The sequence below is a fragment of the Pleuronectes platessa genome, chromosome 13 (assembly GCF_947347685.1).
Source record: "Pleuronectes platessa chromosome 13, fPlePla1.1, whole genome shotgun sequence".
NCBI lineage: Eukaryota > Metazoa > Chordata > Actinopteri > Pleuronectiformes > Pleuronectidae > Pleuronectes > Pleuronectes platessa.
Window position 1 is genome coordinate 14680763 of NC_070638.1, and position 16541 is coordinate 14697303.

The 16541-nt window shown below is 41.3% G+C and overlaps 1 protein-coding gene across 5 annotated transcripts in view; it reads right to left on the reverse strand.

Annotated features, from left to right (window-relative positions):
* The window catches only part of LOC128454829 (SPRY domain-containing SOCS box protein 4), a 69558-nt gene that overhangs the window by 2802 nt on the left and 50215 nt on the right, over window positions 1-16541 (reverse strand). The gene's annotated exons all lie outside the window — the stretch shown is intronic.

Sequence of the window (16541 nt, forward strand, 5' to 3'; positions counted from 1 at the left end):
CTTCACCTTCACACGCGGATGAAGGAGGTAACAGATACTAGAGGCTGCGGTCTGAGCTGCATGACACAGACCCCAGAGAGGAGGAGGAGGAGGAGGAGGAGGAGGAGGAGGAGGAGGAAGGACTATGATCAGAAGAAACCTGTCTGTAACCAATGTTGGTGTAGCTGTTATCTCTTGGTCCATTGTTGTAGATTTGCCACATTTGATGTTATTGAGCACATCCAACTGCAAATATTTTAGCAGCTTCTAAAGAGAAAAACTCCCAAAATTTAAAATCTAAAAAAAACAAAGAGGAAAAAATAACTTGCTAAATCTGCCTCCAGAGCCTGATTGCTTAACAGGCATTTGCAGAGATGAATGGTTGACTTCCAACTGGCTGTTTATTTGTTTCCTCTGCTCCCTACTCTTTGTCCTTCTCCCTTCACTGTGTGTTAGCAACCTGGCCTCACAGCTTTGCTTTTATAGTGTCATCCGTTTGAATTAATGGTAATGACCACATCTGATTGGTCTAATTACACAGCACAGCGGAGTGGGAGGGGGAAGGGGAAAGATTGAGGATGAGGAGAGGAGACGTATGCAAAGATGAACTCTATGATCCAACCCCCCCCCCCCCAACACCAGAGGACACACGCTCCACGGCAGGCACACACTGTCCTGTGTACACACATGCTTTACGGCACTGCACATACACCAGCCTTTGAACTACACGACTCCCACAACAACACAATGGCGCCCGACCATCGGTGGAGAAGAAATGCAGGGAAATTAAGAAGTGGAGCAGAACAGCAACAAAGGAAGTCACTCAGATGGAAACGGGAGGGGTGACAGAAAAAGTGACAATGAAGAGGAGGGATGAAAGAGACAGAGTGAGAGTCAATCACTGGGAGACAGAGAGACTATAACTGGCAGGAAACGTTTGAAGTGTAAATGTGTCAAGTTGTAAGAAAAAAAAACAGAGACAGGGAAGATACCCTCGGAGATAAAGTCTTTATCTGGAAACAGGCGATAATTAGTGGCGTGGATCATCATCTTGAGGTGTGAAAAGCTGAGGAGGATCCTGAAGTGACAGTAAAACACAGTCTGAGTCGCCCTGCTTCTCTTACAGGACAAACACACATGCTGCCATCACCTGTTGTGATTCTGGACGTCCTCTGCTGATGCTTGTGTTCAAGGTTAAACCAACAGGACAGAGCACAGTCCAGCCTTTACACACACACACACACACGCACGCACACGCACACACACAAACGTGTCCTTGCAGTGTCTCTGTCACATTAATGCTCATCCCCGCTCGCCACAGAAACACTTGTGCACAGTCACTTGTGCACAGTCACGATGACATAAGAGGTCAAACATTTTAAGTTTGACCTCACTTTGACTCTCCCATTAGGAGAGCTGCCCTCATCACAGCTGACACGCAGCACAGTTGATGAAAGCTGCTGTGCGGCGCCTGAGCCATCAACAGGACACATAAATCCATATAGTTATTTTCCTTATAAAGTAAATCTGACACATATTTTTCGCAGGAGAAAATGAATGTTATGTTTCAATCAAAAACCCATCACAACATGACAGCACATTGTACTTGCTGTGGTCCCAAAGGTAATAATAGAGACAGTGCAGATGCTGAGCTCTGCAGATAATCTGAGACTAGCTGCTCAAAATTATTATTATTATTATTACTAAAGCAAAACACTGCTGCTGCTATCATTAATAACACCATAACATCCAAGTATCACTCTTATTATTTTCATTAGTATAGTTAAAATATGATAATCACACTACTCTCTCTCCCCTCTCCCTCATTTGACTTCTCTCACCCAACCAGTCGAGGCAGATGGCCGCCCACATAGAGTCTGCTTCTGCACAAGGTTTTCTATAAGACTGTGAGGGATCAACCATATGTTAGATGTTTGAGATAATGTTGGTTGGGATTTGGATCTGTACAATTCAAACTCCTACACAGACCTCTGCAGATAATTCTGTGTGTGCTGCAGCCCACAAGCTGGCTACTTTTCGCCTTGCTGAACTAATAAGAACAAGTGGACAACCATGATTGTGATGGTTGAGGTGTGGTTTATGGGCTGTAAGAAATGCATAATGAGTGTCCTCACAAAGGTAGACATGTACAGTGTGTGAGTTGTGTGCACTAAACTGTCAAAGGGAGCAATTTCCCACCAAATCCCATTAATTAGAGCGCTGGTAGGTTCTTTAGTGGTCAATAATGTGGAGACAGTTTCAGCAAACAACACTGTGGCTTCAAACTCTCTGTCTCTCTCTCTTTCTTTCTGTCTTCCCCTCTCCAGAAAAACAACTTCAAATAACACAAATGAAAAATAGACTTCGACGTCTCTTAATTGGCCGCTGTTACTGGAATGAGAGTAAAAGATCAAAATACACTCAAACCTCCAGGAGTCATTTCTTCCTCAGTGAGAAGTGAAGCATCCGGAAACAGCTCTGTCTGCCATAATGTCAGAGATACTTTCTGTGGAGCCTCTAGAATGCATTATTAATACCCTCACAATGAATTCTAATTATAACCTAATGTGTTGTAAAAGCTTCTATGAGCCTTTATTGTAATGCATTAAGTCTTATTGATGTTTCAAACATAACAACAGCCGCAAAGAGCCGCAGAGTGTCGAGTGGAAACTATCGGTGTTCGTCACAGACTCCCCTCTCACACACAGGAAGCAGCATTACCTTTTTATCACTCAAACTTCTTAAAAGTGTGGATATTAAAAATCATCATATGGCATCAGAAAAGCTTTTGACATCTTTAAAATGCTCTTTGAATTCTATTTAAGAGTGCCTTTAACTAAACTGTGCCTTTAACTAAACTGTTTTACAAAGTGATACCATCATATTTTAATCTATTTTTATGTGATTATTTTAATTTCTACTTAATTTGTATTATTTTTGTATTTTTTTTGTATTTATTCTAATCTTTTACCTATATTCTACTCTTTTTAACGTATTTTCTTTTGCTTGGAAGTTCTTTTTAACTGAGATTCATAATTTAAGAATTGTTTTCTTTACATTTTGTCTCCTTGTTGTTCTCACAGCACCTTGGTTCTACCACTGCGTATGAAATGAGCTGTACAAATGAAACTTCCTAAACCTTAACTTTACACATGTTACAGGGTGTTAATGTAGCTGTACAGTGTAATGTGACAGGAAGTATTTCACACGTACCAGCTCATAATATTATTCTATCTTTATGGGATCCTTTCTATAAGTTGGTGTTCTCTCCATGTTAATCACAAGCTGCCCTCTATATTTCTACAGTGGCCTTGTGTTGCATTATACAAGTAATTAACAGGGTTAATGACTTTTATTGCAATTCTCGGTGCATTAACAATAAGGTTTAATTCTTAATGACACATTTTCCATTATGTTTCATCCTCTAAGCAGCTCCCCAAGCTAATGAGCAGATTCACTGTGGATGATCAGCACTGGGTCATTTACCTCTGCATCATTACACACTCGGTGCATTAAGAGGAATGATGCCTCAGAATGAATATCATCCCTGTGGGTGAAGAGATTTACCTGTAGGTCGTCACAGATACGTCACATCGATGAATAGGATTCCACCAGAATACACAGTGGACCCTAATGAGTTATTTTGGATTTCCTCAGAGTATAATTGCTCTATTTTTATTGAAATCAATTATTTCAAGTTATCAAAATAACTTTCTAATTGAGATACTGGTCGTCAAAATGAGTTCAGAGTGTTTGAGAGCTGAACTGCCAGATGAAACCAGAACAATTCCTGAGGGAAAACCGCCCCTAGACCACAGGACTTTTTTAATGAAAATATAAATACATAATCCAAATTATATTATTATAGTGATAAAGAATAATAAAAGTAATTTCTCTCCTCCTTTTTCAGAGTGCTTGTTCAGGCAGATGTTGGCAGCACTGGTAATCAAACCAGCAACCTTTAATGTTTTTTTCCACATTCTGCTGTGACAGCTCTATTTGCACGAGAGTGACAGGCCTCTATAAATTCAGCAGGAGGGTAAACTGATGACGTCTACTTGGAGAGTTCGGATTGACACAGTGTGCGGAGGGATCTCAGCGACTGAAGGACTGCTTCCCTGATGAGACATTTTATATGGATATGAAGTGTGACCCTGGGTCTGCTGGGATGGGAACAAGAAGTAATAGGGTCACACAGAGTGACATGACGCCTGTAATGAGATGCAGTTGCACAGCAGTGCAGAGCAGTGATAATGGGAGAGAAGGTGAAAATGGCAACAGCAGCATCACTCTGATGATGGATGTAAAAACTGACCTGAGGTAAGGCCTGGGATCTACATTAAGCCTGAGACGCCATCAGAGAGTGTTTTAAGAGGAAAACTAGAGTCATAGAAAAAGAAGAAGTACTCAAAATCAAAGTCCGGTAATGATGAAGTATGATGACACTACAAGTCGGGGCAATTTAAAAAAAGATGTTAAGATGGATTCAAATGTTGAATGGTTTCCATGGTAATAGTTGATTGACATTTGAGAACCACCTATGTAAAGTACTTAGGGCCGATGGCACTGAAGCAATTTAACAAACTTATATTTGTTCCAATTCACTGATTACACGACCAACATTGTCAGTTGAAATCTAAATTTCCCGACGCTTGAACCAAATGTGTAAAATGGCTCTGCTCCTGCCTGGTGGTGTGAAGACACGTCATCCATCTTTATATACAGTCTATGATTTCAACCAATAAAAACAAACTGGAGATGTTTTATATATGTTGATTTCTTAGCAAAAGAAAATCGGTTAGATTTGAAATGATGAAGCTTCTCAAACGGCCTCAGAGACTGGCGGTGACAAACACAAACGTTACATATAGAATGGACGGCTCAGGCTCAACATGATCCACTCCTCTTTCTCTCTCAAGTCTCTCATTTGGCCACAGCTCCATCTCATCTGTAACAGAACACCTCTCTCTCCTCCTGCAGTGCTTTTCCACCTGTAAAGAGGAAACCTCTTCAGCAGCTGCCTTCTTCTCTGCCCTTCTTTCACACTCTCCATACTGTTTGGCTCCCTACACTCTCCAAGGTTGAAATGTTTGATCGTTCCCTGGCACATCACAAACTGGGTGAAAACTGCTTTATCTCCAAACTGTCAACAGGAGACACAAAAGCGTGTGTGTGTGTGTTTAGACTGATGACAATGCAGTTTTTTTACATTATCTGCCTGATTTTCGGAGGAGCTTCAAAGCCCGAGAGGTTAAAGAATTAGAGGAGCATGTAATCCTTTAATCCTTTAATTAAAGTCAATGTAATAGAAAAATGAATAAAAATGTAATTACAAGGCTTTCCACGATAACAGTTGTACAATTGAAACTAATGCACAAGCCCATATGTCTGCTCATATGGATGTGTACATATATATTTGACAAACAAATAGTTAAAGGATTAACACACAGCTCAATAATGTGACCTCTGGTGCTTTTCTCCTGCCCCAACACAAAGCTTTTTCTGTCCTGATCTAAGGTCACAATGGAGGCCCGCTGCAGCAGCTGCATCATGTTTGTCCTGTTAACGTGAAACGAGAACAAACATTTATATAAAGAAACTCCACAAACCTGTCAGGTAAAGACCTCGACAGTGGAGAAAAACATGCAGACACAAAGAGCATGCGCTTATGCAAGGTCACGAATACAGGAAATCAAACAGACAAACACACGTCGCTGGAAAAATTATGGAAGATCAGATAAAGCAATATGAAATAAACAAAGAGAAACGCACACACACAGAGCTCCTTGCATGTGCATAAACAGAGGCTTTGAGCTCAGTCGAGGGCAAATAATCCCAACACAGTCACATGTAGGGCTGGGTCCTGAACTTCATGACTTAATATTTACTCTGGAATATGTCTGTGGTCGAATCATAGGCTGTTTATACAGAGGGATGATGTGCCTCAGCTGCCTCTCACTATCAGAAAGGATTTGTACCGTAGTGAGGCGCCGACGATGCTCCGCCAATCAGGAGTCTGTCTGTCAGCGGTCGATCGTGACGTTTCACCTCGTTTTTAAAGAATCAAATAACTAACTGAAACCAAACTTAGTGTGAAAAATGAACACTTGAAAAATGTGGAATATGGCCAAAATGGCCAATAAATGCAAAATACCAGGCTTCCTGTTGCATTTTTCAAATTGCACCCATATACTTTTTGTTTGTCTGGTCATGATACACCTGTGTATTGATTTTTGTGAAGATCGGTCAATGTGAACACGTTCCAGGGGTCTCGGGGGGCACCGTGAGCCATTTTGCCACGCCCATTGAAAATTCCTCCAGAATACGTACATTTTCATCACTTTCTAATTTTCTGCAAACAATTTTAAGAATTTGAGCATGTTAAAGCCCTCAAAAGCAAATTAATTTGCCTGAAAAATAATAATAAAAATAATCTTACAATTTCAATAGGGCCTCACTGTCTGTCAGTGCCTGTCAGTGCTCGGGCCCTAATTATTAAATGTAGTTTTAGTTTGGTACATTACCCCTCCCCTAACATGGAGGAGGCAGGATTTATAACCTATACTGCAGCCAGCCACCAGATGGTGATTGGGCCCGACTATTAAGGAGCAGGAATTTAGGAAGGACTGTTCAGAATGAGCAGGTGCAACAACATCCAAGAAAAGTCCAGTGGGCTTGAAATGTCATTGGATGTGTTGTTTCAACAAAACAAAGGGAAAGAGTATAAGCACGGAACTTAGAATCTTTCTGCCAATTTTAATTTATATGACTTCTGTGAGCTATTGCACTGCAGGCCCTTGCTCTGACTGTGACTCTCATACTTTATGCACAACATCACTATGCACTGTATTAATATGAAGCCTGCATCTACTGACAGAGGGCAGCAGTGCAGTAAAAGGTGATTAATAATGTCCTAGATTACAATTAAGGTTAATTCTGCACATTAAGAAAGAAACAGAACATTTTCAAACAAAGAGCAAACACAACAAAGGCGGTACTGGCGGGAGGTGCATCTCTATTCTCTGAGCAAACACACGAGACGTTGAACTCTGCCAAACACCGACGTCCTTCACAAGGAAAGACAAGTCGCTGTTATCCATAACTAATGTACCTCCGGTGGTGTCCTGTATCTTTTTCCAAAGTAAATTGTGCAACACAGAAGTTTTTTTGCATAATCACACTTTAAGACAGGTTGAAGCAGTCGTTATTCAGACCTTAAGCAGACCTGCTGCGACAATCCATGGAGGATTTGTTAGAAAACCCTTTTGTACTAAAAAAAGGATGCAGCCACGGCATGGGAGGACTAATGGCTGCAAACATAGTTGCACTGAGTCCAGCCCACACAGATATAGGGTGTGAAAAATAAAAAAAATGTCCCTCAAGTCCTCTGTGAACTCTCCATCTTGAGATATTTGGCTAAAGCTAAACGTTGGGGGCTCAAGTATTTGTGCAGATCCAGCGTTATGAGTCATTCAGCATCTTATCGGCCACATTAGTGTCACACAGAAAGATGGGCATTGTGGGCAGAGCTGACTACACTACAGAGAGGAGTTGGTGGTAATACAAGCCATGGCGCTGTTTCTTTTTAAAGCCCTGGTCTCTCTTTTTCCTCCTGCATTCCTGTAAATCCACTGCTCGCTGTCTCCTCTGGGATGAGGCGGCGAGAGAGATGAGAGAAAAAAACTGGAGGAGGAAAGATGAGAAGGAGAGGTGGAAAAAGTAAAAGACTGGGGGCGGAGGACTGGGGTGAGGAAGAGGAGACGAGATGAAGAGATGAAGTAGAGGAGGAGGAGAAAAGGTCATGAGATGAGAGGGGAAGGACGCACTGAGAGAGGAGAGCTTTCTGTCTGACCCTCAGACATCCTTGAGTGCTACAAACGGCAGGGAGGTGGACTTCACTCATAAATATGTCAATATTAGAGAAAATATGTTGCTGTGATTTACCAAGCACAGCCATCAATTCATATTCCTGCTTGCATGCAGTTAAGCAAAGTGATAAAACATCCCTCATCCCTGGGAGTAATTTGGAACTGCCAAGGTTGAACCACTGTTGCAGTTTGTTTGTGTGGATTTGAGGGGGGGGGGGTGTATATTTCTGGACCTTGTATGAATGAATGTGAGGATGTAGTTGAACTGTTGTGGAGCCACATTACATATCCTCATGTCCATGAGGTAGTGATTCATCCGTTCACCCTTTATCTGTTTGTGTATCAGCTCAGTTGGACCTAACACTGACTTTGTGCTTCAGATGTAGCAGGGCAAGTTCTGTTGTCCAGTTCAATCGATTCGGACATGTGCGTTCACACGTACAGCTCCTCAGCGTAATGTTCAGAGAAGTTCAGCATTTAAGTTTCGCCGGGCACAGCCTCTGTCTGGGTAACAAACTGCTGCCCCGCCTCCATGACACTCACAGAGAGGTGTGAATCTCACTGCCAGGGCAACACTGTCTTCTAAAGAAAGTAGCAACGGTTTGTCCAAAAAAGGTGCTGGATTTATTGCGAGGTGCTTTTCATAAATAAGTAAACGTGGTTTAATCTAAAGACAAATGAAATGAGTTGGACCATTGCCTGACAATACCCCATGATAACACAATAGAAAGTCTTTGTGCCAAGAGAGTAGATGTAAATAGTTAAAGAGCAAAACTCTATAAGAAAATGTGACAGCTAAAGCTATAAACAACAGCAGTACAACATCGTATGATTTGCTTATGTATGCTGCCCACCTATATGATAATTTCAAGTAAATCATATTGCTGTAATATTTTGTTCATTATTCATTCAAGAGATGACTAGAAATGAGTTCACTACAAATACCTGAAGTCTCTTGAAAACTAACCTTTCAGGAACTATGAGGAGAATGAGGACAAAAAACATGATTATATCTACATTCACACTGTAAGTGAAACCAACAGGTGGAGATGTGGTAGACCTCCTCATTAGACGGCTCAGGATATGTTTGATTATGAAAGCCTACTTTGTTTCTCTGTGTGTGTGTGTGTGTGTGTGTGTGTGTGTGTGTGTGTGTGTGTGTATGTGTGTGTGTGTGTGTGTGTCACATAAAACTACTAAGGGAGAGGCAGAATAGTTGAAACTGACAGAGACAAGGCAGAATCAGGATCAGAAAGTTGAAGATCAAAACAACAGAAAGGAAAGACCGAGGGGGGAGCTTTTCTGGAGTTACGGTGGATTGTGTGTGTGTGAGTAAAAAGTAGGAAAACCGCACGTGCAATAACACAAGCATGAGCTCACACACGTGCGCTCACGCAGCAAGCAGGCTTTAAAACTAACCTCAGTGTGACGGAGGCAAACCAAGATAAAAACGGCTGATCCCTTCTCTGGCCTTACCGGTCGGGTCAGAGTGTGTGTTTATCTGGGTGCATGTTTACTCTCTCGCTCTCTCACACACACACACACCCACTAGCGGCAGAAGATCATTGGACATAAACCCAGGGAGAGAGAGAGAAGTAAGAAGCATAGGGAAGCTGGACGGAAGAGAAAGAAAGGTGTAAGACTGGAGTGCAACACTCCACCTGCCTGCTTTTAAATGAAAGATCAGCTGATTTACAGGGGGAAGTTGGAGACATTTACTTTAGAGTAGAAGACAGCTGTATATTTACATGTCATCATTACCACCCGTGCTCCCTTCCACTTCTTCCTACAGTACAAGCACTAAAGCTGATTGCAGCAAGTGTATACCTGCTGCGTGGAAATTGCCTCGAGTCATTCTGTCATTCTGCTACTCACAAAGTGTAGTAACCTTATGAAGCAGGTATGAAGAATACAAGATTTCATCACACATAAATATGCTAGAAACTTGCATGAGAGCATGGACTCTTTAAGTGGCTCTGCAGCCATTTAGTACTTTAGTACTAGGATTAAATTAAAGAAAACAAGAATAGTAAAAAGTGAGTAAAACTGATGATGTAGAGGCTACGTTTTCTCGACTTATTGTTCCTGGATTACGGCAGTCTCCAAAAACACTGGGCCCAATTATATCAATAAAAAGACATACGTAAAAAAATGTAACCATCACTGCCCATTTACTGTGTTACATATGCATTATTTACGTGGGCATGGTTGTTAAGCAATGCTTTCACTAGAGGGACATAGTAGTTTCTGACCAGCAACAAACGTGGCTGCGGTGGAGGAGGTTGTAATGATATACGTTTTTAAGAAAGAGGCACACATTTTGTTTGTGGCCGTGCCCCGGACAAATAACATAATGTTTTGGCTACACTGCCCCCCACGATTACAGGGGGTACTGCTCCGTTTTGTCTGTTTTGCCGTGTCCAAAACTTTTCGCAAAACGTGCACAAATTAAAAATGAATATTCAGAGTATATGAACAGACGGCTCCGTCCGTTTTCGTGTACGTAACTAACGTAGAGAATACATTTGTTTTAAGACTTAACATGAGAAAGCTTGATTTTCATGTGTGGAGCACTTTAATCTTCTTTCTACGAGAGAAAACAGATGGAAATATAGGATTGTTTCTGACGATCTTGCGTAGATAATCACTGTTAGTTCTGATATCTTACTATCATTAATCATGCTGATTGTAACTCTTATCACACAAAACCCTAAGTGCTGCTCAAACAACAGTTTACAGCACCATGCAGCCTCCATATAGGTACATGCTTACAAGCAGACACAAGACACACTTTGCCATCTGCTAACACACAAAATGTCCAGCACAGAGATAACCAACATGACACCAGGCAGATGCACAAACACACACATACAGAGAGTAGAGTAAGGATAGTCTGTGAGGTCCACGGGCTCAGATTAAGATTGCAGACGGACCAAACATGTGATGTCCCTGATACAGTGAGCGGCAGAAAGAGGCCAGAAAATTCCCCCAAACAAATCAAGTGTTAGAGGTTTGATGTGATAAAAATCTCAGAGATCTGTTGCTTTTTTTTATAAAAGTGTTTAACGTAATGCTGTTATGACGGCTGTAGAACAATGACGCACGAGGCTGCAGGAGGAAATTACCATGTCCAGGAAATGGAGTCAGAAGATAAGTTTGTTTTTACTGAATCATTTCATTTATTTGCTATGGAATTGAATAAAAAACGTAATTTGTCGATTTGATTTTAGAATTTTGGTGACGTTTGACTGGCTAAGCCCGAAGTTCATACACCACAATTGTTTATTTTAATGTATGTCAAATATGTAGTTTATGATACCTCAGGTACACATGTCCACTTTTCTGAAGGTATAAGGTATAACAAATGAAAATGTCTATATGAATATGAATGTATATGTAAAACGATCTATTAAGCTCCACACTGCTGGAGTGTACACTGTGACTCAATTGCAGCATCATCATCTTTACAGGCCTAATAGACTCTTTGAGTTATGCAAGTCCTTGTTGCTCATCAAAAGCCAGTAAACAGTGAGCAGCTCAAGTTAAACAATGATAGATGCTGCTCAAAAAGGCCTTATAATTCATTCACAGCCTTCCTGACAGTGAGAGAGTATTTGATGGGAATCATAAAAACTTTCGATAGCTTAATGACCCTAGGGAATGTCGAGACAGCAATAAAAAAAGAGGAAGTGCTTATGTTTAAGTGTTGATAAGAGGAACGTTTATCGCCTAAGCCACCAGTTGGAAGTAAGTGAAGAAGAAGAGTGATCTTATGTCAAGATCTTGGGTCTTAGGATTCCGGGATCTCTGATGGCACCGTTATTGTGTAGGGATCTTAAACCTGCAGCCTTTAGGAATAACTGTGACAAAGGGAAGCTGGAGCCCAGCTGGACATGTCGGTGAGTGGATTTTTAACCCTCACAAAAGCAATGGGTTTGTCAAAAATCGCTGTCCACATGACCTTTGTTCTACAAAATATCTCCATGCAGACGAGAACCCAAAAACATCTACAAAATGCAGACCGGGCCAGTTAGTGGCGATTAAGACTACTCCAACAATCCCTCAAATACCAGACAACAAATACCAGAGAAGAACACAGTAATATGCATAGGGGTAAATGCCAGTGAATGCCAGTAATGTGATACTGTGATATTAAATATAGCTGCCAACCTGGCACTGCTAACCAATCACAGGGAAACCGGTAGATAGCTGCCATTTTTGTTGTTGTTTCTAGTGCATGCTCATTGACGTAAACTAAACTTTAACCTTATCATTTCCCAGATGCTGCCTTTTACATGTACACACAGAAAACCAGTGGTGGGTGCACAAGGCTGGGGTTCGTCTCAGGAGTTTTTTCCTGAACAGAGGAGGTGAATCAGATGACAAACAGGAAGGAGAGCAGGGGCAGGTGAGAGAGCTGCTGAGAAAAGTCAAAAAGGACATGTTGCTGGAAAATGGGTTGTGGCACTTCTCTCTTCATATCTACCAGGGGATGGAGGAAGAATGGAGCCGCAGAGAGCAGCAGCTGAGAGCTCGGCTGGAGGCAGACACCCATGTGGGACGAGTGAGAGGAAAACAAAAGATAGCGGAGGCGAAGATATACATGGAACCAGAGGAGGAGCAGAGGTTATCGACAGGAGAAGAAGACAGAGAGAGGGGAGGTAGCCTGAGGAAAGCTCAGGAGAGAGGGGGGGAATGTGCGGAGAGGAAGCTAAATAGAGAAGAAGATAAAGAGGAGAGAGTGAAGGTGGAGCTTAACAGACAGAGCAGTGAGGAGGAGGGGGAGGATGCATGCTGTGACAGTGGCTGAGAGAAAACTGGAATAATGGCTCTAAATTGGCCTAATAGGGGTCAAAGGTCAGTGTTTCGTCCAATCAGAAGAATTGCCTGAAGTAACAACCAGTGTATCTGTACCAACATCTGTAGTCACCAGTGACATATTTAGGCTAAATCTTGTCATGTGATTACCCAGCAGCAATAAACCTCACACAAAACTATGGATTTTTTTAGGGGCCAGATTTATAATATTCCTGTGGCGGTGTCCTGCTTCTCAGAACCCGCTGCACCTACCCACTGCTAATGTTTTACATTAGCTGTTCTCAGAAGTCTGGACATTTCCCTGAAATCTTCTAAAGGGGCTGTTTGTGAAAACACAAATATCTGCGTCAGTTGATCTGCAACATTTCCTGCCAGCCCCCGGGTAAAAACTCTAGAATACAGCAGGGAAATGATGACCAACATGCGATGGATGCAAACCGATTTATCTCAGGATGAAAAAGAGGTATACACACACGAGACGCTGACAAAGACGTCAACATGGACAAGACAATGAGATTCAGTAGCATTTTTTGATAATGGCTGATGAGTTGAGGTTTTTTTCCTTCCAGCAGAATTGATCCATTATGTCCTGCCTCCTGAATTCTCAACCGGGGCGCAACCCACGGATAGGACATTTTCCTGTTGTCATGAACGCATCCATCTCTAACAATCTCCTGCTGTGCTCTTCATGAGAGAAAATGCATGGATAAATATAAAGGCAGAGAAAATGATAAGACCAGGGACAATTTCTCTGAGTTCATGTCTGAAAATAGCTATTACTGTATGCTGTAAATATCAAGCTACACCCGGTTAACTTAGCTTACCATAATGCCTGAGAAAAGGGGAAACTTCCAGCATGAGTTTTCTCAAGTATAGTAACCCTAATGCTAGTGGAAGGAATGTGTAAAATGTATTTTCCAAAATGCCAAATATCTCGACTGCAAGAGGATTTATTATATAAATGATGAACACTTGCTTAAAGTCTTTTTCATGTCATCTCTGTCATGTGCAGCCAATCTTTAAGACGTTTAAAGAAGTTTAAACTTCTGCTATGCACCATCTATCATATATCTGCTCTGCATAATATCTGTTAAATGCCTTGTGGTCTGTGATTCTGCAGCTGCTGGTCCCACATTCAGCTCCCATGCAGGAGAGAGGAACTTAAATTGATTTTGCTACTAAAATCATCAGGAATGTGAAACATTGTGTGATCCCAGACCTCAGCTCTCTCTCTCCCTAATTATGTACAGTACGTTCCCAAACATTGGGGATGCTTATGAAACATGAGACAATGTACCATTCCCTCATACTAATGTAATTCAAATATAATTTTCTTTGCTGAGCTATCCAACGAGTTTGTCATTTCTCTCTTATACTTTCTTTTTATGTTTTCAATTTGTGAAAACGAGGCAATCACTGACACTGCATGCAGGTTTTTATTGCAGAGCTTAGGGACGTGTGGTCTTCCACCCATTTCATTACATCTGAGCAAATTGTCAATTGGCTTCAGGGAATTGCTGTCTCTCCTCGGCTGACACAGACAGTTAATCCTCATTCCTGGCTCACAGTCATGATGCCATGCAAGGTCAGTCATGTTCCAACCGGCGAGGTCAGTCTCAGCGCGAGACTTCAGGCATGGGCCGATTCATAAGCACAAAATCAGATTAAAGTATCTCTTGATCCTGCATACTGGAATAGATTAAGCTCTTTCAAATTAAAAAGTAATTAATAATAATAATAATAAAAACAAGTGTCTAAACTCTCAGAGCTTGTGGTCCAAAATCTTTAACACTTTTAATTAGTGAACAGGGCATCAGAAGAACGAGCGGGTGCCGACGTTTATTTTCTCTCTCAACACTTTCTTGTAATTAGATGTGGAAAGCCGCTGTGACACTAATTTGGCTGAAGTAGTCCGCTGTGCGTCCCCACACAGCAGCCACCGAGAGATACAGTGTGTTTACAGGGCTTTACTGCAGCCAAACACTACACCAGATGCTTTCAGCCGTTGCTTCCTCTCTACTCAGACCGCGTGATCAGGGAATGTATTTGCGAGTGCGTTTGATTGGGATCAAAGCCTACACAGTCTCTGGATGGCACATGATGAAGTCTGCTACCAAAATGTTATGAAAAGAAATCATTCATTAGAAGGGTTTTCTAGTTTTTTAGAAGCTGAACTATTCTACACCCCTTAAACCATTAAATGATTATGGCTCTGAAAACACATTTAAATAGTCTGATTCTTTCTACAGTTTCAGTCAAACACCCAATGATCTGCCATTGTCAGCACAGTTTGGGTTATTTTACGTATTTTTTTAATTGTTCTAATAGATACATAGATTTACAGGTGTTGGAGAGCACTACAGCATATGTGGGAAAAGATGGATAAAGCCTAAGAGCAAGGTTTCTACAACCGGAATCATTGCCTTATTGTGGTCGACTTGCATTGTGGGTAAAAAAAGTATGTTTAAAAAGACTTCAGATGTGTCTCAATTCAGGGGCCACATCCTATAGAGGCTGCATTTGAAAATCTGCGCAACTAGTCTGTCCCTTTGTGAAACCTCCTTCAGATGCAGCTGACAAATGCGTTGAATTCTATCACTGAGAAGCGAAGGCTCCCAGGAAAGGATCCATCTTGGCTCAACCAATCCCAGGATTCATTGCGCTAATGACAGCGGCAAGCAACGAGATGTCCAGTGCATTAGTATTAGGTTCCAACTCAACCAAACAGCAAAGAGGACACAAGACCAAGGGGCATTACAACTTTCTCGTTGTGTCAAACTGCAGCTCTGTTGCTAGGCGACCGCAGTTATGGTGGAAGTCTGCGTAGACCAGAGCGTGGAAGGAGGCCGCGAAAGATTGCTTCCTCTGACAGACGCTGCCCCTGAATTGGAGCATCTTATCTCTGATTGATTTTTGGACTTTTTTTGATGTATCAACTGTCCATCTTGGGTTTGACAAAGTCATAAAAGCACAAAGTCAAATCTGAGTATTCCCATAAAGTATTAATATAGATTACACCTAAATTTGCTATTTAGTCATTATTATTACAATTTTACAGGAATGTTCAATATCCTCAGATAATCCGCGACTTCGATAGCTTTTAAGACTTTGATAACCAACAAACTATGACTTGACCTTTGCCTTTAGTCTACAGATTAAGTCTGTAAACGGAATGGAAGTTTCTTGCAAAACTCAAACATTAACTGACATACTGGTTCCGGTGCAACAGTGCATGACTGATTTCTCCCTCTTCCTCATGGTCTTTGTGTCGATATGTCTGACATAACTAAGAATAAAATGGAATTGGATATCATGTCGCTTTTATTTGCCTTCATTGCACGAGATAAAATTTGGAAATTCCTAACCAGGGGATAACCTGTTTTATTTGTAACACAGAATGGGCAGATGTAATCTAGTCTCAGTTGAATGAGTGTTTCAGAGCAATCATGTCTTATGTAATGTTAACGATCAGCATTGCTCTACTCCTCAGTAAAATAAGGGGAACTAAGGTGTTGTGTGAGAGTACAAGTATTCTCAATAATCACAGGGAATACCCTTCTTGCATTACAATGGCTTTTCTCTTCTAACAGCACACTAATAGTAACCGATGAGCTAAAAACATCAACTTGGATCCATGAAGGTATCTTTTTATCCATTTCCAGAGCAACAGTTGCTTGAGGGAGTACTTGTCATGGATACCGCTGTTGCTACGAGACAACTGACACAATATTTAAGTTAATCTCATCGTTAGCTGAAAGATGGAATATCTCATACTTTCGAGTGCAAGAAATGCTCTAAGATTATCTCACTGAAATATAAATGTACCCACAAATTTCACATCTTTACAATGTCAAATGGTAATGAAAACATTCAGCT